The sequence below is a fragment of the Platalea leucorodia genome (genome assembly GCF_965183815.1).
Source record: "Platalea leucorodia genome assembly, chromosome: Z".
NCBI classification, from domain to species: Eukaryota; Metazoa; Chordata; class Aves; order Pelecaniformes; family Threskiornithidae; genus Platalea; species Platalea leucorodia.
Window position 1 is genome coordinate 26454775 of NC_138858.1, and position 23041 is coordinate 26477815.

The window sequence follows — 23041 nt, forward strand, 5'->3', positions numbered from 1 at the left end:
ATTCCCATGAATTACTGCCTCAATGTGCACTTAAAAATATTCTCTGTCCTAAAGCCCCAAATTATGGGAAAGGAGATAAAACAGCTGTTACTGCTGTTGTGTCAGGCAACATATATTTGGCTAGACAGCTTTTTTTCATACTACTTACAATAATATATGTTTCAAAAGTACAGATTAGACACAGTGATAAATCTGGATCCCTTCAGTGAGCCTGAGTGTCTGCATTCAATTACAGCCTTCTTAAAATACAGTGGTGGATTCCTGCTTGTACCACACTGGCTGAGTCCCAAATTAGTTTACAATTAGTGTCCCCAAAACACCAAGCTTGATTCAGAGCTGGAATGTGAGACCTCAGAAAACTCAACCAGGGTCAATAGATATCTCTTGACACCCACCAAAGGCCTTCATCACTTCTCCTGTTGCCTTCTTTTTAAAGGTTTCAGACTATGAGACACTGTTTTAACTGATCTTATTCCTTCAATTGGTTTTTATTTTGATGAATGCGTGCTGCTGCCTTGCATTGGTCTGCATGTCTGGAAGAGTGTTTTCTTCATCACTTTACCATGGAAGCTCTAAGCAGCTCTGTCCTTCATCCCCTTTACTTATTCGTAGTATCAAAATAATCTGCATGCTATTAAACTAACTTTCCTGAGTCATCCTAGACTTCTTTCTCCTGGAGAGATGAAAACCTCAAGATACCTCTCTGGATATTTTGGAATTAAGCCATCAATTCAAACTAAGTATGGTTAAAGGCAGCTCCCAGCCTCTCCTTCCAAACCTTCCTCCCATTTGCTTCTTCTCTGCAGACAACATCTCCATGCTTTCTGCCAGTCAGCACTGATCCTCTCCCTGGGTCCTCACATGCAGATGGTCTAGATATTGTACATCGATTCTGTACATAATAACTTTGAGAGAGTATATTTTCTGTCTATCCATGGCTAAAACTCTCACATAAACTTTGGATCTGAACTATAAAATTCTTGTTCTCTGAACTTGATTGATTCAATATGATACTGCTGTTGTCCACTCAGGATGCTGTTGCACCCTTTTTTTATTATCTACTACATAAGGTGATAATTTTGAATGTTCTTTTCAACTTAACCGCAGCCTTTTCTCATTTCTCATTTGCTACCAAAGTGTCCATTATATTAGAAACAATCTGTGATAATTGATTTGTTTGTTTGTTTGTTTGTTTGTTTGTTTTTTAAAATGATACTTCTGCCAAAAATGCTGATCAGTAGTTGTTATTTAGTTCTCAGCATCCTTCTGCTTGTGTGTGCCTAGGCATTGGGGTTTTTGTCTGATTTGCTTAGAGTGTAAGATGCTTCTGGCCAGGATGCCCTCATTTTACTCTGTGTTTATAGTACAGTGTGAGTATGATTCGTGACCAAGGTTCCTACCAGCTATGGTAAAACAAGTTGTAACAGATGGGTTTCCCCATTCTTCAAATGTCCTTTTTTTTTTTTTTTTTTGTCCTTGCTGTAGAGAAGAGGGATCAGATTCTTGTCTGTGACACCATGCACTGGTTGACAGTAGAGGAATGAACTACTGAAAAATTAAATGTCATAACTAAGTGCTTACAGGAACTGAAGTTTCTGAAGCTGTAAACAAAAACAAGCATTACATGAGAAAGATACATTTTCTTGGAGATCTATCTCAGCTGATGTTTTACATCTTAGTTTTCTTTCGGGTAGAAGAACAAAAAAAACACAATAAAATAACACCCATGCCCTCACTCAGTTCTTCCAGAGTTGAGTCCTCTCTTTTGTATATTTCCCACCATTTTCTGTCTCCTTAACTCCTCTCTTTCCATTTTCATTGGAGTTCTTAGGACAAGTTCCAATTTTAGCATTGTTTTTCCAACATTATTTTTCTCCAATAAAATTCTTTCCTGTGTGTTTCTATAGTCAGACCATTCATTTCAATAGAATATTGAAGTTTATTCCAGTCTTCCACAGTGAGAAGATTTTGGAACAGCAGCCACTTCAAAAAAAACAAGGAAAGTAAATACAATCAGGGAACAAACCTAATATGAATATATCTGAAGCTTATAAAGTTGAGATTGATTTGCTGTTTAGTCTAACTACTTCTTCTAATTGCAGTATGCATACATGATATTCCCTTTGTTCATTTTTAGATTTTTGTAGGCACCATATAGACATTTTTGTATCTTCTCCAATATTTTTAATAGTTTCCAGTGACTGTTCACAGACTGAGCGAGAACTTCATTTTGAGCCAAATAGCGTCTGTTCTGCTTTCCAACCTATATGTTATTTGCTAGTTATTTGGATGTCGTAGGCTCTTTGGTTTTACTTTCTGCTATCCTGTTTTGTCTGCCCTGTCTATATTCTATTCTTATAACCTTCAGAGAATGTTTTTTGGGCCACATCCAAGGCTGTATTTGTTCAGGTGAACTTCAGGAAATTTCAGGGTAAAATAATCCTTCATTCTAACAGTCCATGGAGAATTTAAATAGATCAGTCAAAATGATGTCACGTATCACTATCTGGGGTTATAAGTAAACTAATGTTTAGGGAGGAAAACTGTCTAAACAAATGAATGCCTACGAAGTTAATGCTTGGGAAGATCTATGAGCAAGAGGAAAAACCATTATATCATCTTTTCCATCTCATATATTACTTAATCCAAAGTGTGCTTGTTTGACGTCTCCGTTTCCTGTTTGGATAATGCATATGTGCTAAGTTCTGGTGATGAGTTATTTGTTTGTGCAGTTGGGTTTCATATAATCAAAATAAAAATGTTTAGAGCTGCACATCAAAGCCAATATCGTAATTAGTTAGCATTAAAACCTCGCTACTGCGATAGAAGGAAACATCAAGTTCGTCACACCAATTCCAAATAAATAAGCATTTCAAATTAAGAAAATTATATGCTGTGCTTAAATCTGTCTGGGTCTCAATCCTTGGCCTTCAGGACTGGATCAGGGGACTTCAGAGTGCTGCTTTCTCCCTCCTAGTAAAAACTGCCCGCTCGTGACTGTTTTCTAACCCCAAGAGTCATTCAGGCCCACAACCTGACACACCGAGCTTTCCATAGAAGTTTCTGCATCCAGGGTGGTATGGTAAAAAGTATCATCTGTAACAATCTGTGCTGAGGAAAAGACAGCAGCCGATGGAGTCAGACAATCTGATAGCCCAAATTAAAATCTTTTCTTTTCAAATGTAAGCCATGGTTGCCATTTGTATTACATGCAATCCTGTGAGTCTGTAATTGGTTTCTTAAAATCTTTATCATAGTGTCCTGTGGGTTATCATTTTATTATCCGGTGTCATCATTCCCATTAGTAATTACTTTATCCAATGGCTAAGCCTGCACACAAGCGCTAACTGATGGCAGGACTGTGTAAGCATTCCTGAGTAACTGTTCCTGCTGTGTATTTTTAAATATCAAACAATTTTTAAACAATTAATGAAGGAGGAAGAAGAGGCTGCTGCTGCCACTGGATCCAGAGCAACCATCACAACATCACTCCTTATCCCATCTGTTAATTGCAGTGAGACTTACATGTGGTTTGGACACACATGGGTGTGTATGTTTAGAAGTAAACTTCATAAATGAATATAGCAGGGATGCATTAATAATTATTTCATTTCATTCTAGGTAAGCTTTATTAAATTAATAAGCGTTTCACTTTATCTTTTTAGGATTTAATAGATGATCAGTGAGAAAACTGATCTTTGCTACAAGAATATTTGCAATGCAGGTTTTATACCTTTTGGTTTCATGTTATTATTGATGGACTATCATGGTTCTAACATATACTTTTGAAATGGCATGGGGCATTTATCTGTTTTGGAAAACACTGATCTGAAAGTAGCAGAGCCATCTATTATGAAGACTAGCTTGAAGTGCACTCAAAAACTGGAATGCAAAAGGTCTCATAGCTTTTTGAAAATTAATACGTCTATTACGTTAATTTTGTATTACCAAGTAACATTGTGACTGCTCTATTTGTGTGAAGTCTCTAGGGTTAAAATATTCTTTAAAGAGATGTTTATTTTTGGACAGGCCTATTGAGTTGTCTCCTATTGTATGTTGAAGTAGCTGCTCTCGGAGGTCACGGAGAGTTCAGCTTTACAAAGACACCCTTATTTTGTAGAAAATGAATTTTCAGAGTCTTTAATGGGAACAAACAAAAATGTCTCTAATAAAACTTTTTAAAAATGTTTCATTTGATGACTTGTCCAGAAAAAAAAGGGGAAAAAGTAACATAAGGATACAAGTTTGGACAATAATCAGGTGTGAAAGCATATGCTTTGTTTTCAGTAAGTGTAGATAGCTGTGTATATTTTTAATATTTGTGCCACAGGAACATAATTCTTGGGGGTTTGTGCTTCTTTCTTCCTCCTAAACCTACATACTTAGGAAACTACTTTTGGTTTTCTGAGCAGCAGACACTAATTAAAAAGGCACGGATCCAGCAACTGGACCCAGTCAGATGGAGTGTGCCCTTGCACAGTTGAAGACTTTGGAGTCCCAAGCAGTCAGCAGGGCCAGCCTGCATTGATCCCTCTGTATCATCAGAGTGGAAGAGTAATTCAGCCCAAAACCATAGCTTCAAGTAAATGCAGTGTTTGTGAAAGATATCGTTCTGATAGCTGTGAAAAGAGAATTCCTTACTTTTTCCCAGGAGGAGGACAGCTTTAGCTGCAGCAAATCAAGTTTTGCACTGGCGTAGCACTTCATTTATGTCTCTGAGATACCCAGAGTGATTTATTTTATTGACCCACTTAGCAGCTGATTTTATCTATTGCAACAGCCAGTTCCAATCCAGCAAGTGAAGCTGACGTTGTGTGAAGTTAGACACCTGTCATCCACTTGCAACTATCAGCATATTACACGAAGGCACAACAGCAGGGAATAGCAGAGGCACGCGGAGACATGTCCGAGCCTAAACCATAATTTTCTCTGCAGATGCTTTAAATGAGTTTCGCTGCTGGTAGACACGTATGTGCTCAGCATTAGACATCTTAAGACACTTTAGAAATCACAAAGTTCTTGAAAAGCCTGGGTCATCAGAGTGCTGCTTTGAAACTGGAAGGGTGTTAACTGGAATTTTAAAGGGAGACCGATGGGGAAATTATTTGTTCTGAGGGTAAGAAGTTCGAAAACAGAAGCTTTGTGGACATTTTTTGAGACGTTTTCTTGCAATGTAAATTGTACAAGTATTAACTGTATTTTTTCAGAAGGTCTAGACCCAGAGGAATGTTTGGAAACAGGGGAAGTTGGTATTTGCCATTCCCGCTTTCCATGCACTGCGCCCTCCGCGACCAGGTCCAGCGGGGCAGAGGAACGGCGAGGAGAAGCGCGGGAGCTGACGCCGGGGCTGGCGCTGCCGGTCGCCCCTGCTCCGCCGGCCCCGCGGGAGCAGGCCGATGAAGGGCCGTTGGGTATTTGAACCGCCAGGATGGCGGGTCCGCCTTTATGCGGGCTCTTTCCAGAGGCTGCCCCCTCTGGCCCGCCCGCTGGGACAGCTCCGACACCGACCGGCGGGCACGCCGCGGCGGCTGCCGGCGGGGCCCAGAGCGGGCCGGACGGGGCCTCTCTCCCCGCGTCCCGCCGCCGCCCGGCCCCGCTCCGGGCGCCCCCCCGCCGGGCAGGGGCACCCTGTCGCGGCCGGCGGCGTGAGAGCGGGGGACGTCAGTGCGAGGGGGCCGGTCCTGGGCAGGGCAGGGCGGCCGCGGCCCGTCCCTCCCCGCCCCTCGCCGCGGCTCCCTCCCTCCCTCCCTCCGGCTGGGGGCGGCCGGGTCGGCGCTCGCCGGGATCCCATTCCTCCTCCCTCGGTGCATGGTCGCGGCGGAGGGCGAGCCCGGCGGGGCGCGGGCCGGAGGCGGCGGGAGCGGAGCCCCAGCGCGGAGGAGCCGCCAGTGCCCGGCGGAGGTGAGGCGGCGCCGCCGCCGCCGATGAAGTTGTGAGGGGGAGGGAGGGAGGACGGGGACGGCTGGGCGCCTTTCCATTCATCGCCCGTGCGGCGGCCGGGCGGCAGCTCCCCTCGGGCCGGGGCCGTAGCCGCAGGACGGGCCGGGAAACCGCCGCGGGGACGGGGCACGGCGCGGAGGTAACGGCAGGGGACGGGGCTGTGGCGCCGGCGAGAGCCGCCCTGCGTCCGTCAGGGAAGCGGCGGGGCGGGGGGGCACCCGGTCGCCCCTTCCCCGCGGGCCGGCGGGGAACCAGGGCGCGACCCGGCGGGGCGCCCGGAGCCGCCGGGCTGCCTCCCTCCGTCCCTCCCTCGCTCCCTCCAGCGCGGAGGTGCCGCCGAGCAGCCGGCTCCGGCGGGACGCGGCTCCCGCCGCCCGGCACCGGCCAGGCGTCGGCGGCGCTGGCGGGGAGCGCCCCGCGCACACGTACGCAGCACCGAGCGGTCGCGGTTGCCATCGGGTGTCGGTCGCCGCGGGGAGGGCGGCGGGCGGCTGCCGCGCTCCCGCCTGTCCCGTTCCTGCGGGAAGCGCCGTAAGGAGCGGGGCGGGGGCGGGCGGGACGGCGGGGGCGGAACTGGCAGCTTCGTGCGGGGCCGGGAGCGCGGCGAGGAGCGGCGGCGGCGGCGGAGGGCTGCCCCAGCCAGGCCCGCACCCGCCGGCCGCGGCACCTGCGGCCGCTCCCGCGGGGAGACGGGCGGCGGCTGCTCCCCTGCAGCCCGAGCTGCCTGGGGAGAGAGGGTTCAAAGCTCACCTTGGCGCCGTCCCACCTCCGACGCCTTCGTCCTTCCTCTCGCCGTTCTGGGCTCGGTTATTGAGCGGGGGGGGAGGGTATCGTGTTTCTTACGGCCCTTCGGGAAAGGGCAAGAAGTAGGTGGCACAAGTTACCTGTGAAGGTTTGCTGGTAGTTCAGGGCATCTCTTCAAAGGAAGGCGGTAACACACCGCTGAGGTCGAATCCCATAATTCAGAAGTTGCGGGTGCGCTGGAGCAACGTCAAGTAAAACAACATGGGCTGGCAGCGCTGTGCCCGGACAAGTGCCCGCGCTGCCGGTACCTGGTGGCAGAGCAGCTGGGCTGCTCTGTCGCAGTAAGTTTACACCTGAGCCAGAAGTAAGCAGACGAGACGCTGCGAGCATGTGCGTCCTGATGAGAGATGTGTTATTAGGAATAACTGAATACAATTAAAAAGCTCTAGCTGGCCTCAGCTAGAAGAAAATATTATATATGTTAATTAAAAGGTTTGGCTTTCTTAGGGAAACATTCCTAGACACCATTACAGATACCTTAATGAAAATGCCTGCTTGGTCCCAGTCCCGCAGTGGGTTCTGGCTGGACAAGCTCACACCTGCAAGGAGCCCCATTGTTTTCAGCGGGTTTGCTTTGGTCACAGAAACCTTATAGAGCTGTAACTCATTGAGGCCTAAATATATGCTGCGCACAAGGAGTGGCTTATTAGAAAGTGTCAGTGGTACTAAAATCAATGTTCCAATTTATTTTTATGAATAAAATATGCTACAAAAATACAATCCCAATTGATCTCTGGCACTTTCTTGAGTATTTTCTCCATGCCCACTCGTTGTTAGATGCAGGATATAGACAGACTGTCAGTCTGCTCTGTTAGGACTGTTGTTAACGAGAGGGTTTTATCTCGGACACAGTCATGGTACCATTCCTTGATTTTCATCTCGTATGCTAGTTGCAGCCACTCCAGCTTTAAACACATCGCTACTTTCTTCACAAGTTTTCTCTGTCTGGGTCATGGAGTGGGTTTAATCAGTATGTAGGAAATTGCCCACTTTATCTTTTTTCAGTTAATCATCTGTTTTTATTAAGCATTCTGGGAAATGCTTGCGTGATGATGTACCCGCATGTCAGACAAATAACAGTAGTGTGTCATTTGCTTTTAAGAGTATAAATCACTGGGACTGGACTCAGCATTTCTGTATGAGAATGTTATAGTCCTTTTTTTAACCTATTTAATCAGAGCATATTCCTCCACATCTTCTAAGTCACTCTTGATTGTGCTGGGCTGGTTAAGTTTGGATCAGGACTACTGCCGGCGAAGACTGAAAGGAAGCCAGTAATTGCTGTGATCCTTTTCCATGTTCTAGCTTGTAGCTGTGAAAATTGCTTGTGGTGTTCTGTAATATAGTTGGACAGTGACATATTAAGTGCTGTATGCTATTGCATCAGCAGAACCTAGTTGGGCTGCAGGTGATCGTATAGCTGGCACCAGGCAAGAAATCCAATGTTTTGTTTTGCGTATGGTGTAGACATTACTGTTTGAAGAATAATTACATGGAAAGGAGGATTCATTATTTTTCTGAGTGGTGCAAAGAACACAAGTACTATTTAACAAAATTTGTATTTCCAGAAGCTTCTCCTTTGTCAGACATTTGGTACCAGTTGGAGGGCTCCCCAGTAAAAGAGAAGCGGTGGTCGCAACGAGGGGATGTGTTGAACACGGGATGGCAGCTCCTAGCTGGTGTAAGATTCCTGATTATCCACTGTAGGCAGCAACCAGTTTCTAGGAATTTCACCCTGAGTATCTTATCAGTACAAGAGGAAAAGGAAAAAGTCTCTTTGCATGGGAATAGCCCCCACTGAAGTGGCTGAGCTTCCCCGTCACCATGCAGCAGTCCCAGAGCTGTTTGGTGAAGCTCGGGGAGGCGGGGGGTGAGGATGGCTGCTGCGCTGTCCCTAACTGTCCTCGCTTCCTAGGCACATGTGTGCGTTTGTGCACAGGCACAAGCACACACGGCTCCTCTTGCTGGCTGACCCTTGGCACCATCCAGCCTGCGGAGAGGAGAGCAAAGATCAACTTCTGAACTGCTGGTGGCTTTTGGCAATGAGAGAAGCCATTTTGTGTCCCTGTTCCTTCCTTCCCCATGAACAGGGGCTTTCTGTGTCATCCCATTTGCTGCTTTCCTCTCTGTTTTCGGTGCCTGCCTTCCCCCACAACAGTTCGCATTTCTCTGTTTTCTGCCTAGGGGATAAATCATTTGGGGTGTCAACATTTTGAACTCACTTGGGAACAAGGGCAGAGGTAGTGAGCGACTGGAAGGTGTTATTGGCTCTCAGAGTCCTTTCTTTGATGCAGAGACAATTGCTGATGTGATTATAGCTGACAAGTCTGTTAAAATGATGCCAAAGACTTTTGCTTAGATTATCTCTCCCTTCTGGTTTTCCAGCTTTCAAAAAAATTGACAGGATTCTTCTGGGTTGTGGTGCCTAAAATGTGACCTGGAAATGTGGAACTAACAGGGTGTGTTCTTCCAAAATTGTCGTTCTACATACAAATGAACTGGAATTAAGTTGAATGTAGGGCCTTTGTAAAGCCTAGTACTAACACTAGTAAAAAACTAGTGTTGTTATCACTTGTCTTTTAAAATTGCTGGGGAGGTATGGTCAGATACTCTGAAAGCTGTGTAAACAACAGTTCTATTATTTTATTTTTGAACAATCTTCTAAGTAAAGCAAATAGTTTCAGTCATTTTCATGTTGTATTATTGAAAGTAGTTAATGCATTTTGGAAAATATTTTACCACTGATCTGAGATCTTGAATTTTTCTAATTGCCTTTGTTTCTCCCTATGTTTAGAGTTCGGGAGGTCAGACATAAAACATGGATAAGCATTTCAACACCAGTTAATCAGAGAATAATCAATTTTGTGGAAGGTAATTCCAAAGAAATCAAAACCTACCATGAAAAAATAATTAAATTATAAATTTGCTGCAAAAGCAAGCAAATGACTGCAAATGTGCCTGATCTATGTGACTGAATCAGGAATATATCTGAAATTCTGAACTCAGGGAATATATGTAGCAATTGGGCAATTATCTTTTCCATGACTGAGCACAAATAAATCAGAGCAGAAGGTATGTAGAGACTGTTGTGCTGTTCACACAATCAGTAGGATCCAGTTTCTGATTCAGTATATGTAATAAAAAAAAAAAAAATCGCAGTCTGTTGCTAGCAATTAATTTCTCTAGTTTTCCTTGTCTTCTGGTCCTTATAATCATACTATATTTCTCAACTTGGAGCTGTATAGTGAAGTTAGATGTGAGCTCTTCAAAGGAGAATGCGGAATGTTTAAGCTGCACGAGCAGAGTGCCGCAGCAATATTTGTTCCTTAAAACATTCCTTATTTATATTGGTTTAAATGTTGTCGGTTGGGGTTTTCTTTGAGGGTTTCTTTGAGGCCCATGGTGAAAGCATGGAAATGAAATCATAAACCATGAAAATGAAATAAACAGAGGGAAAAAATGTCTTGGAGAAAGCGTCATATTGTGTTGCAGCCAGTGAGGGGACTATAAGAACTGAACCCAGACACAGAAGGAAGTGTTACTTGAAGCTGATTTTCAGATCTTTTAGTTTTCACCTTTATACAGCTTCTAGTGCTCAGAAACGATTAACAAAGTAATATTGCCGAAGCAGCTGTACAGCCTCCTTTGTCATTGGTGTCAATGCTCCATTTCAAATTACTTTGTCTTAATACTGTCTTATTATCTTACAGACTTTGGAGGTATTGTTAGATTCATGTTTTATACATGGTATCTAACATCTTACCAGTGAAAATATCTTGGGTTTGAATTAGCTTTAGAGTTCACTAATTGACCTTCGTGTTTGCTAACACCTGACATTGCATACGTTTTACGTATTCTCATGCATTGTTTATGACAATTCACTGATAACAATATTGATGCTGTCACTGTGTTCTAGGTGAATAACAGTAAGTTTTGTAGATAAAATCGTATAATACGCTTAATAGTACAATTGACATTTATTTTAAAGTTTGACTGTAGGTTGTTGGCCTTTTCATCTTGCAAGATTCTTTTTGATCCCCAGTAGGTTCTTCTGTTACAGGGCTTTAGAAAAAATCTTGTGAGTTTGCTGCTAATAGAAATGGTCAACATGATAATTGTAGCAATTATAACCTGGGCCTGGTCTGAACTGAATGTTGTATTGGTTTATTAAAAGCCGCACAGTTTTTAAACCAGCTTCATTCAAGCAGTGCAGCTTCTCAGGGTGGCTGAGACTTTGGGTAGCTGTGACAGAACTTTCTTGGTTCAGCTTCCAGGCATAATCCCTTAAACCTGTTTGGAAAGAATCACCTGTGATGTGGGAGGATAAATTCGGTCTCTGTATTTGATCTTCTGTTGAGATTGCAGATAGGGTGCCAGTTGGTGCCATCTGTGTTTATAGATTTTGCAGTAGTATTCACCAGGAGATTATCTGAAAGCCAAATCAGTTTACATAGGTCAGTGAATTGCAGCTTGCAAGGCTTATGTCTGGGATCATTGTAAATAGGTTTTTCGGAGTTTTCATTGAACTTTCATTTGTCAAAACCTGACCTCATCACTAAAGTGCATGGTGGTGCTACCTCACCGGTTTTATATGCTGGCAAATGCATTTGAGAGAAGCTTTATTATAATGGTTATGTACTCTTGTTTTGGCTCTTAGTGTGTGCATGTTGCTTTGATATATCATGTGCAAACAGTAATTTCATGGAGGGAAAGCTGTAACAAAACATTTTCATATATAGGGGTGGTGTTTTTTTTTTCCTGAAATGTTAAACAAGTAAGATATATGCAGTGCTGTAAATATAGTTACTGTTCCTGCAGTAAAGTACCTGTAAAAGAGAAGGTGCTGCAGGTAAGAGTACAGTTTGTCAGATGTCTGGAGTTTACTAAAGCAAGATTTGTACAGAATTTCTCAAGAGAGTTCTTTATGTGCAAAGAATGGCAGCATCTTTCTGTACAACAGTTTAGTACTGATGAATAGTATGTATTGAATTGTGCTTGTAATACAAACAGTGGAGGGTATCTCATACAAATACTATAGCACACTCAGCCTTCTATGCAACTCGCTTATTTCACAAAATAAGGCAGCAAGTATATGTGGTCATCGTGACAATTTTAGCAATTGTAACTCTGTTTCAGAACAGACATCTGATAAAACCTGGGCATCATTCTGCACAGGCAAGTCCTGAATAACTTAAAGTTTACAAGACAATTTCAAATGTAAGTTCTGGCCTAAGTATAGTAACATATTCTTGTATAGTTTTTACATGTTGAGATTAGTTGCACATATGTTAATTTTAAATTCAGTCATATTTGTGGATTTGTTTCTGTGCTTTTGGAAAATTGTTTTAACTTAGGAGTTAAACATTAAGTAGTGGGCCAGGTTTGGCATGATAATGAGTTTTATGCTCAGTAGAAAGTTTTGTGCAATGTTATGTCTCCTTTCTCTCTCTGCATTGATTTTTCTCAGGTCAGTGTTGCTCTGGTATGGTTTACCTTTCAAGAGTTAACAAAGATCTCATTTTTCTCTCTGTTTTACGTTTTCCTTAAGCTACTAATAGACATAGTACATGACAGCTGGCATGCAAGATTTTCCACAGACTGCCCAGCTGATTGCTCTGCTGAGATGCTAGATAATTTAGCAGAGGTATCCAGTTTGCAGAAATGTGCATGAGGTTTGTGTTGCGCATACATGTTTATTCAGTCATTAGTCATGATCATGACTGCATAAAATCAGTGTAATTACCTTCAACCAATCTTTATATCTAAGTGACCCAGACCGCATTCCATGACAGCCCTGACAGCTTGAATTAGAGCTTGCCTTTCATCGCAGCTGAATTCAGAGTACAGAAATATCCAGCCTTTCTTGAGCTTGCTCAGTGCAAGAATGGGACATGTTAACGTGACAGAGTGAAAGTCCAGTCTAAAACAGAGCCTTAAGAATGTTCTAATTCATTGGTGCTTGATCAACTCACCTCAGCAGAGCTTACCTTGTTTTTCTGTTGCACATTGCATGCATTGCACAGTAGATGAGCAATCTGTTGCTTTCAGGGTGCATCAGGAGTGTCGCACATGCACATATGCATTGTGCTACTGTAGTAGTATGTCGTATGCATCTACTTCCAAGCCACATCTAAAGAATGTCTGGGGAAGGTCAGAGAATAAAGTCCATGCTTTCAGCACAGTTTCTCCAGCTCTTGGTTGCTAGTCTTCCTTTCTTTCCACAGGCTTCTTGGAGTTGGGCAGGGAAAGGGTCTGAATGAATAGTTTATATGTGAGTAGGTTGTTCGTAATGTCATTTTTTCCAAGGCAGCCCTGTAACCCCCCACCTTTTTTTTTTTTTTTTTGGGGGGGGGTGTGTGTTAAATCACTGAAAAGAAGAGATTCTGCCTCAGGTCTCAAGGTCTCAAGGTCTCTTCATAAAAAGACAGGACTGGAAGAGGCCTTATGAAGTCATCTAGTCCACTGATCTGCCTCAGGTTAGGATCATCCATATCTGTCATCTATGATTTGTTCTAAGGAACTCAGCAATCTCCCTTGCATCCTCATGCCATGAGAAAATTTTCTTGTCATGTTATCCGATTCACACCTTTCTTGTTGCAGTTTAACAACATAACTGCTCATCCTGCATCTGTCTTGGACAAAGCAAATAATTGTTTTTCTTCTTAGAATGTGTTTTATTATATTTCTTCTTAACTATCACAGCCTGCTATTTCTTTAAGCTCAATTCTTTGACCTCACAGGTGCTGTTTTCTGTACACAAGTTATACTTCTTGCTTTGCTTTGGGTTATCTTCCATTACTTCACATCTATTTTGTTCTATCCAAGTCAAGACTGTATTCCACTTGAGGTTTTAATGATGTCGAATATGATGGAATGGGATACTCTTCATACTTACTGACACGATGCATGTCTTTTTTGGAGCACTGTGACTCTTTTTCATAGTCAGGCAGTGATCCACCAGATCTCATCCAAGTACACATGTTCTCAGACATTGTTCTCACTGATCATTTTGTAGCTGGTGATTTCTGCCTAACTGTAGCATCTTGCACATGTTCTTACTGAAGATGACTTTTTTTTTTCAGGTCATTCCTCCAGTTTGTCATTTTAAATTCCCATCTTTTCCTCCAATAAACATGCTACCTTTTCTAGATTAACACTGTGTGGTAATAGAACAATTTACTTTATCACATCATACAGATCCTGAAAAATACTGAAACAAATATTCTTCAGAAATCTTACCTAAAATAAGGGAAGACATTTTTAACTAATTCTCTTTTTTCTGCTTATATTGATCCTTTTCAGGGAAGGAAATGTAGAGGAGAGAGAAAATTTTAGGGCATAGTATTTTCCTTGTAGTGCAAGTGATTTAAATTAGCCATGTGTACTGAAGATCTGTGGAAAGAAAAATTCACCAGACTCCTGGTAGTCCTGTGGACTGGGGAACGCAATTCAGGCCGATACTAATGCTCAGAGGGAAACCTCCTTTCTCCTCAAGTCTTACCATTAATAGGTGATAGAGGTAACAGGTGATAGAGGTAAATATTTTCAGAAGAAACTGTTGGCCTCCATTCTTGTCTATTTTTATAATATTAATACTAGTTCATTGTATAATCAAAGCCCGTTGAAAAAATGCACTTTCAGGGGTAGTAGCTGTGGTTAAAAAAGTACAAGTTGTGTGTGAAAGAGGAAAACAGAAAGGTCAAACTCTGGCAGAATTAAATGTCCATAAGAAGGCAGGTTAGAAAAGAGTTTGAGGAATAAGTCGAGGAGCAGGAAGTCTGCTACAGAGAGTCTGTAGGGCTGACAGATTATTGGGGAATAAAAAGAACATTCAGGGAAGGCAAGGCCATAGTAGAAAGACTAAGTGCATATTTTGCTTTTTCTGTCCACTGCAAGGACGGTCAGAGATGCGTAACACCTTCCATACGAAGAACAGTTAAGTTGTTGAGGAGAAGAGACAACTGGGGATGCAATGATGGTTTTATAAAAACATGAACGGCATGGCGAGGGTGATAGGGATCAGTTGTTCATTGTCTCTCCCAGTACAAGAACTAATGAGCATGGAAATGAAACTAGCAGGTGTTGGGTTCAGAACAGCAAAAAGAGGAGTTTTGTTTCATGCACGTATCATTAAGTTGTGTAACTCCACAGGATGTGGTGGATATTGAAAATTTACACCGATTCAAAGGGAGACTGGACAAAATGAATGGAAGAAAAAGCCTGTCGAGGATTATTAAATACATAAGCATGACCCTTGGCTTTGAAAGTCCCTGAGCTGCAAATTATTGGAGACTGGAGAGTATTTGGGGAAAGTATGACTAAATGCTTACACTATTCTTATCCTCTTCCCCAGATATCTGCTTTTGGCTGCTCTTGGAAACAGGGGTACTGGGTAGAAGATTTGACCTGGCATAATTTTAGATTTGCCTTTTTAAATTGTAAAAACTCAAGACACATTTTGCTGTGAGTTAGCAGCTCAGGGTAGCATCTGCAAATCTTGTACTTTGTAGACTGAAAGATTCCTATTCATTTTCCTTATAATTTAAGACAGAAGTACATTTTTAACAAAACACAAAAATTACCATGAACATTTGTCTGTCTCCTGGCAGTTGGTATCAACTACAAATTATGTTTCATTTCAGTCATGCTAAACTGCCAGATGAGATAATACATATTGTCTCGTTTAGGCAATCTAAGCAGCTATGTCTGTAATCCTAACTTGTTTTTTCTGATTTATTTTCTCCTACGCGTGTGTGAAATTGTATTTAATATGGAAGTTTTTTGTTTCTCTGCCCTTCTCCCCTTTGCTAGAGATACATTTTAACTACTGACATGAACACAAAATACGTGAGATTCCCTGCAGAGTTAAAGACTGAAAGCTCTTAGATCTCTGATGGGGACAGAGCGGTATTGAGGGAGGAGGATGCTGTGCTACTTATTATTCCACAGACACTGATTTACTGGAGTGAGTGTTGATTTAAAGGTACATCTTTAGGGCACTCAGCAGCAGATCAAAACCCCATAACCATATCTCGCATAAACATACCTCATCAGCCCAAATTTTAATGTTAGCCTTGTACTAGTCGGTTTTCTGCTCTGTCAGATATTGTTCATCTCTCTATGACTCTGACAATGCCAGATCAGGTATTGTTAGTCCTCCTTCAGCTGATGTGAAGTCAGCATGAATGCAGCATCCTGCGCTCTGGCAAACTTGACAGAAATGGGATTGTGTCTGCACCTGCTCAGCGGTAAATCTGTATTGCGTGGTGGTCATACCAGATGGTAGTGTACCAGATGGTAATCTGGCATTAATGAAGACACAGCCATGTGTTGCACATGCATTCTTTACTTTTCTGTCATGTATTAATACATTTAACACACTTTCACTGGGTTTTCTAAAGTGGCTATGGGGATTAACTTACCAATGCCTTTCACTTCAGACTTTATCTGCAGGCTTCTTCATGTCTTACCACCTAAATGTTTCCTCTATTCTTGTAATACCAAATAAGCAACTTTATCCTCCTTTTCTCTGTGGTCTGAGGCATGGGGGAAAAGTAGCTTTGCTAGAGGTGGAAAGCCTGTGCAGTGATTATACTGCCATAGAGGGTTTTTTTGTACCAGGTATTAGACCGTTCCACGTTACCGGTGGTTGAGTTCCCAGGGTATCCTGTGCTGCTCCAGTGGAGGCTGGGTTAAAGAGGCAAGGATCATGCAGGTATTGGGAAGTTCCTCCTTGAGCCTTTGTAGTCTGTTCCCATGTCTGCTGCTGAAGTGGATTGACTCTACTGAAACTTGTAGAGTTTACTTCACACGCCGAAGGGGGCTTTATTGAAGTATGTGCCTTTGGAGGTGCGGAAGGAAAGGCAACATTTGGGTTTCTGTAGGTGAGACTATTGAAGTTTGTTGTAAATAACTGAGTGCTGTTTTGTTATTGTTGGGATGTTTGTATATAGTAGCTACTTTGATCTCTGCACACTGAGTGGATGTTAATTAATGTTACTACAGAAGAATTGTTTTATGACTACCTTAAGAATAAACTGTAGGAAAACCCAGAAGTATTCTCATCCTCAAATATCATCATCTGATACCTGCAAATATTTGAACTGATGATGTATTTGCATATAGCAAATACAGTTCTCTCTGAAGGTTTATTAAAGCTATGCCAAATGCAATTAGTCATAGTCAACAACATCACAGCTGGGTATTTCGGAATTGATAAAGGCAGAGAAGTTTTCTGTTTAGACATGGAAGTCGCCAGCTCTTCTGTTGGACTAAAACACCCCTCCTGTATGGACAGGGGAAGGTTCGGCCATGTCGTTAACCGATTATACTGAGAAGTATGTCAGGTAACATGACGCTACTGTTCAGATACCTACAGCCTACCTTTTAGCTGAAGAATAGTGCAAGGTTCTTTGCCAGAGAATCAGGATACATCTGAGGGGCTCATACTTTAGATACAATCTGTGAAAACAGTCCAAAGAAAATCCTTTTAATGGTTTTTCTCCATTTAGCCTTTTGCTATTGAGTTATACTGCAAAAGAAAGAAAAGAAAAATGGCCTTGTATCTAGCTGTCAGTCAATCGATTGACTGATCATTGACCTCAGACGTAGTACCTATGATAGTGATTCTTCTTGTAAGTTTTTATCTAACCAGACCATACTTTTTAGGAGAAAACTGCTAAACACTCTTTTTGGAGATCAGATTATGGAAAAGAGATCATTAATTACATGATAATCCAAAGGAGTCTTTACTACCATCCTTTCCTCCTAATAATGCAATAATCATGCTTAAAATTTTGAGTGTGGTAATAATAATAATAGTAAGGCATACCAGTCTAAGTTGTCAGACACTATTTTATTCTTCATTCTATATTATATGATTCCTAAAGATGTCAGAAATTGTCTCAAATGCACAAGAAGTTCTAATGTCATCATAAAAAATAATTTAATAACCAATTAACAAATCTTCCATTTGAAGTTTTTCATTCTGAATCCTTATCTATAGCCATAGAGTTCTCTGCCAAGGGACAGTATACAATTGCAGGCATTGATCTTTACTTCTTCACTTTCCATTCATGCTTGCTCTTGTGACTAAGTAGAATATATTATTTTATTGAGTACAATTTTTTTTTTTCAGTGAGGATGAAGAGTTCAGATTTGCCTCAAACAAGTCAGATAATTTGGAAAACAAGTATGTCTCTTTCCAATGTACTTTCCTCTACTGGAAAGACTGAACAAAGACTGATCAAAATCAATGCTGTCATTACTCACTTGTGGTTTTCTGTATCTGATAATGTGAAAGGTTATTTATAATCACTGGTTAATTAAAATCCAGTGCATCAGACCTGTGTCTGTCCGTCTGGGCTGAGGCATCATTCGTCAGCTGAGAGGAGCAGTATATGTGTAGCCATCTTTGCAAACGCATGTAGTATACTCCACATTATGTCTAAAATCCTCAGACGTTACAGCCCATTTCAGGAAGATGTTGGTCTGGTAAATGAAAAATGGGCAATTAACAGTCCCATTGAGTAGCATGGTGAAGCAGCTGGCAATCTAAGGGGAAACAAAATTATCCGATACTTACTTTTTGTGGGCTGACTTAGACAATTATGTACCCCTCCTCAGTCAAATTCTCAAAAATATAAAGCTTATTTCCCATTTCCTTCTTAGAAAGCAGTGTTTTGTTTTTAATGGTAGTTTCCCGTGGTTTCCTGCAAAGCCTCAGAAGCTCAAAACATCATTATGTATCTCCTTATTCAGAGAAGAAGCAGGTACGGTCAAGGATTTGTTTTTTCTAAAGGAACTGTAATTGATAAGAACAGCTAAGAACATTACATGAAATACTAACAAATAAGCACTGGCTTCATATTCATAGGCGCCTAGAAGAGTCCTGTGGACAGGGCATTGTCCTCGTAAAGAGAGGAGCAGGCAGAAGGTCTAAGTGACAGTGCAAGGGTAGATGCAAGGGCTCAACAGACAGACTCCAAAATCTGGGCTCCTCCGGGCAAAACCCGCAGCTCTCTCCTTTCTCCCCAACAGCTTTCTGTGAGCTTCCTCGCTCAGGGCAGGGAGCGCTCTGTTGTCTTTTGGATTGCCACAGACATCTTGATTTTGCTTGTGAGAAGCAAACAGCGTACCTCTTAATCTATGTTTATCTCATTACTAGATGATAGAAATAGTCTGTCTGCTGGTCTTGCAGTGAAGCTAGTGTCCTGTTCAAAAAATAATAAATATATCCACTGGTTCTGTCTGCTGTTTGCAGCTGGCAACTTACTAAAGTCTCTTTGTTCTACACTACTGTTCTGTTTTTGCATATAACTCTAAATTATTTGATCCTGGATGAGTTATATGTCCTAGTAGCTCTGGATTTAACTAGTTCAAATTAAATGTTTCTTTTGTTTTAACATGCACATGCTGTTACTCCATTAATGGTTGAGTAACATAGTATTTGTTTATGAACCAAGAGAGGAATGAAAATTGCTGCTCAGCATTGTCCTTAGTGAGTAGAGGCTGATCCACATTTTAAGCTTTGAATCTTAATTTTTCCATGCATACTTTATTTTAGGTGTTTTTTGTGTGTGTGTGTGTCTTCATTTGACTGAGATAAGGATTTAAAGGGGAAAATTACTATATATGGCTATAGTCAGTCTAAACCTGTCTATGCTGCAGAAGCTTGATTTTTTTTTTCTTTTTTTTTTTTTTTCCTTTTTTCTATGAAGTTCACATGCTCTCACAGTGGAATAAATGATTCAGTAGTTGGTCCCTCCCCCTGGATTATGGCTCTGCTGAGAGCCAAGTTTTTTAATGGCTCCTATTTAATCTTGTTTTGAAGATAGGGTACGTTTGTTTTTTAAAAAGGGCAAACATTTTTCACTTGTCAGCCAGTTGGAGGAGAAGCAACCATTGAATGAAAAATTTCATATTCCTTTTCCTGCAATTTAACGTGATCGGGAAGTAGTTGGTTTTCCCTTTTGCATGGAGGTTTGGATGTTTGTAACGTGTAGACTGGCACAAGACGATCTCTACCCGCTTCTGTGGTTGCTGACTGTGGCTCAGAGAGCTCTGCAGTTCTGAAAGCTTTTGCATCTTGAAGTTTAAAAAAATAAATGAAGCTGTCAATGGAAGACTTTGTCTAAAAATGAATTTGTCCTGTCATGTTGGATTTATTTGGGGGTGCAAGCCTGTGCAGAGGCCTGTAGCTATTCCTGCATCCTCAAATGCCACTGAGATAGCTGGTGTTCAGTCTGGCAGTGGTAGTAGTTCTTGAGGTGCTGGTAACGATTTGGTGAATGTCACTCTACTTTTATAGCCATATGTAAGTGATCTGAGCATTGCCCTGAGTGGGTTAGTTCCTTCATCATTACGTGTGACTTTCTGGAGGGAGTGTGTGGTCCAAGAGACCTCACAGATTTCCTGGACGTGGCCCACACTATAGTTGTGTCTGTTATTTATTATATCCTTTCAGAAACAGAAGATAAACTAGCTTCCCTAATGATTATGTTTTTTCATATGCTTAAATGAGTTTCTGCCTTTAGAGGGAAGTTATTTTGGCTCCCTTTCACTTATTTGTCTGTGTACTAATGTTTTTGCTCAGCTCAGCTGGAAGATTCGCCACCTACGCTTTGGTTTGTTCCAGCACGAGGTAGATAGTTATTTAAAGATGTGAACAGTTAAATTTTTAAACACATGCACTGTCTGGAAAGTACTGTAAAAGCAAGTGGCTGTGTGTTGCAGTTTTTATGATATTTAATATTTATAATAATGTGACTGCTTGTTACATAGTTAACTTTTGAGATCTATTTTGAGTCTTAAGTACACACACAGAGTCTTAATTTTGTTTGATTGGACATGTGAAAAAAGTATTATTTGACCACAATTGACGTGATATCATAAATGATTTTTTAGAACTCCCAGTTCACTGTCATGCAGAACTAATATATGATTCCTGAGGACAGGAATCTGTTGAGAAAATACCAGAAGAGGTAGACATTGTAGTATCATCCTTAGAATCATAGAATCATGGAATCGTTAAGGGTTGAAAAGACCCTTAAGATCATTGAGTCCAACCATTAACCTATCATTGCCAAGTCCACCAGTAAACCGTGTCCTCAAGCACCACGTCTTCCCATCTTTTAAGTACCTCCAGGGATGGAGACTCAACCACTTCCCTGGGCAGCCTGCTCCAATGCCTGACTACCCTTTCGGTGAAGAAGTTTTTCCTAATCTCCAACCTAAACTTCCTTCATTGAGCCTCCCAAATGAAATATCAGCAGGAAAAACACTATATTGAGTTTTATCTTGAAAAATGTTATTTAATACTATGTAGCTATGCAGTTTAAACTAAAAAGCAAACGGGCCTGAGAAACCTCGAAACTGTTAATATTTAAAAAAATGGGAAAATACATAAGATCTGACTGAGTTTGAGATAGTAATGAAAAAAAAAAAACCTGTTCCAGTTGTCTGCAAAAACATTCTATGGACCAAGAAAGGGGGGAAAGAAAAAGCGTTTCTTCCCTGTTTTATAACGTGCCTCTCTGTCCTGGAGTACATTTACATTTGGTTGAATTGCAGGCAGTTTAAGGTACCTGTTATGAAAAGATGTTGACAGAATCAAAGGAATTAAGAAGAAGATGTCAAAAGGATCAAAGGATTGGTGGCATGATTTATGAGGAAAACAAAACTACTCTTAATGGCTTTGTTAAGCAGTGGTGAAATGAGGCCAAAGAAGCAAGGTGATAATAGGCTGAAATGAAGACAATGTGAGCTGTGTGTCAGTGTTACTTTGTGTGTTGAAATAATTTTCTCTGGAACTGTTTCCTGTCAGATACCAAAAATTGCCTTAGTCAGATATGATAAAATTAAATAGGATGCTTTGTTCAGAAAGCAATGCTTGCTGTTGCATTGACCTAGACTGACCAGACTGTCTGTTCCCCAATTCCAGTTTCTAAGAACAGTTTGTGGGGTTTGGTTTGTTTTGTTTTCAAATGAACTTTAGCTTCATTAGTGCTAAAGTTCACTAGGTCTTGAACTTGTGTTAGAAGTTGTGATGGAAATATTCGTTGACTATTGACCTTAATATACAGAAACTGGGGGGTCACCACAATACTTAGATGTGTAGGTTTGTAGTTAACCCTTTCACTCTCCATCTGTGGAAAACTTTTGCATTTCATGTGTTTAAACTGGCATGTTTTCCATTATTTTTCCCCTTTTATGATTTTCTTTTTTGTTTTCTGTAATAATGTGGTTGTGCCTGTCATTCCCATCTCCTCTCTTTCTTGAGGCCCATCAGTCAGACGCAGAGAGAGGGCACTGAGCTGGATGAACTGTGAACTGTATCCTGCCCCCATCTCCCTCACTTGTAAGGACTCCACAGTCTCACCAGGCAGCAGGACTGGGTATTTGTCCACTGCAGATGCGTGGCCATGTGACCAGAGGACACGTGCCAATCATGAAGCCAGACATCATGCTGTACCTGTTATGTTAACTGGGATTTATACATTTTGATTGCATGAGTGTATATACATATACTTATTTACGACTGAATATTTGAGAAGCTATATGTCTTACGGTAACCATAGAATCATAGAATCGTTAAGGTTGGAAAAGACCCTTAAGATCATCGAGTCCAACCGTTAACCTAACACTGCCAAGTCCACCACTAAACCATGTCCTCAAGCACCACATCTACCCATCTTTTAAATACCTCCAGGGATGGAGACTCAACCACTTCCCTGGGCAGCCTGTTCCAATGCCTGACTACCCTTTTGGTGACCAAGTTTTTCCTAATATCCAACCTAACCTTCCCTTGGCACAACTTGAGGCCATTTCCTCTCATCCTATCACTTGTTACTTGGGAGAAGAGACCGACACCCACCTCGCTATGACCTCCTTTCAGATAGTTGTAGAGAGCAATAAGGTCAGCCTGCACTTCTCCAAACTAACCAACCCGAGCTCCCTCAGCAGCTCTTCCTAAGACTTGTGCTCTAGACCCTTCACCAACTTCATTGCCCTTCTTTGGACATGCTCCAGCACCTCGGTGTCCTTCTTGTCGTGAGGGGCCCAAAACTGAACACAGTACTCGAGGTGCGGCTGCACCAGTGCCAAGTACAGGGGCACTATCACGTCCGTGGTCCTGCTGGCCACACTAGTCCTGATACAAGCCAGGATGCCATTGGCCTTCTTGGCCACCTGAGCACACTGCTGGTTCATGTTCAGGCAGCTGTCAACCAACACCCCTGGATCCTTTTCTGCCAGGCAGCTCTCCAGCCACTCCTCCCCCAGCCTGTAGCTTTGCCTG

At 41.9% G+C, this 23041-nt stretch overlaps 1 protein-coding gene across 1 annotated transcript in view; it reads left to right on the top strand.

The window, feature by feature from the left end:
- Positions 1-5824: 5824 nt before the first annotated feature.
- The window catches only part of LHFPL2 (LHFPL tetraspan subfamily member 2), a 133300-nt gene continuing 116083 nt past the window's right edge, over positions 5825-23041 (top strand). Inside the window, exon 1 of the mRNA XM_082336853.1 lies at positions 5825-5901. The gene's annotated coding sequence lies outside the window, so the exon portion shown is untranslated. The remainder of the gene's footprint in view (positions 5902-23041) is intronic.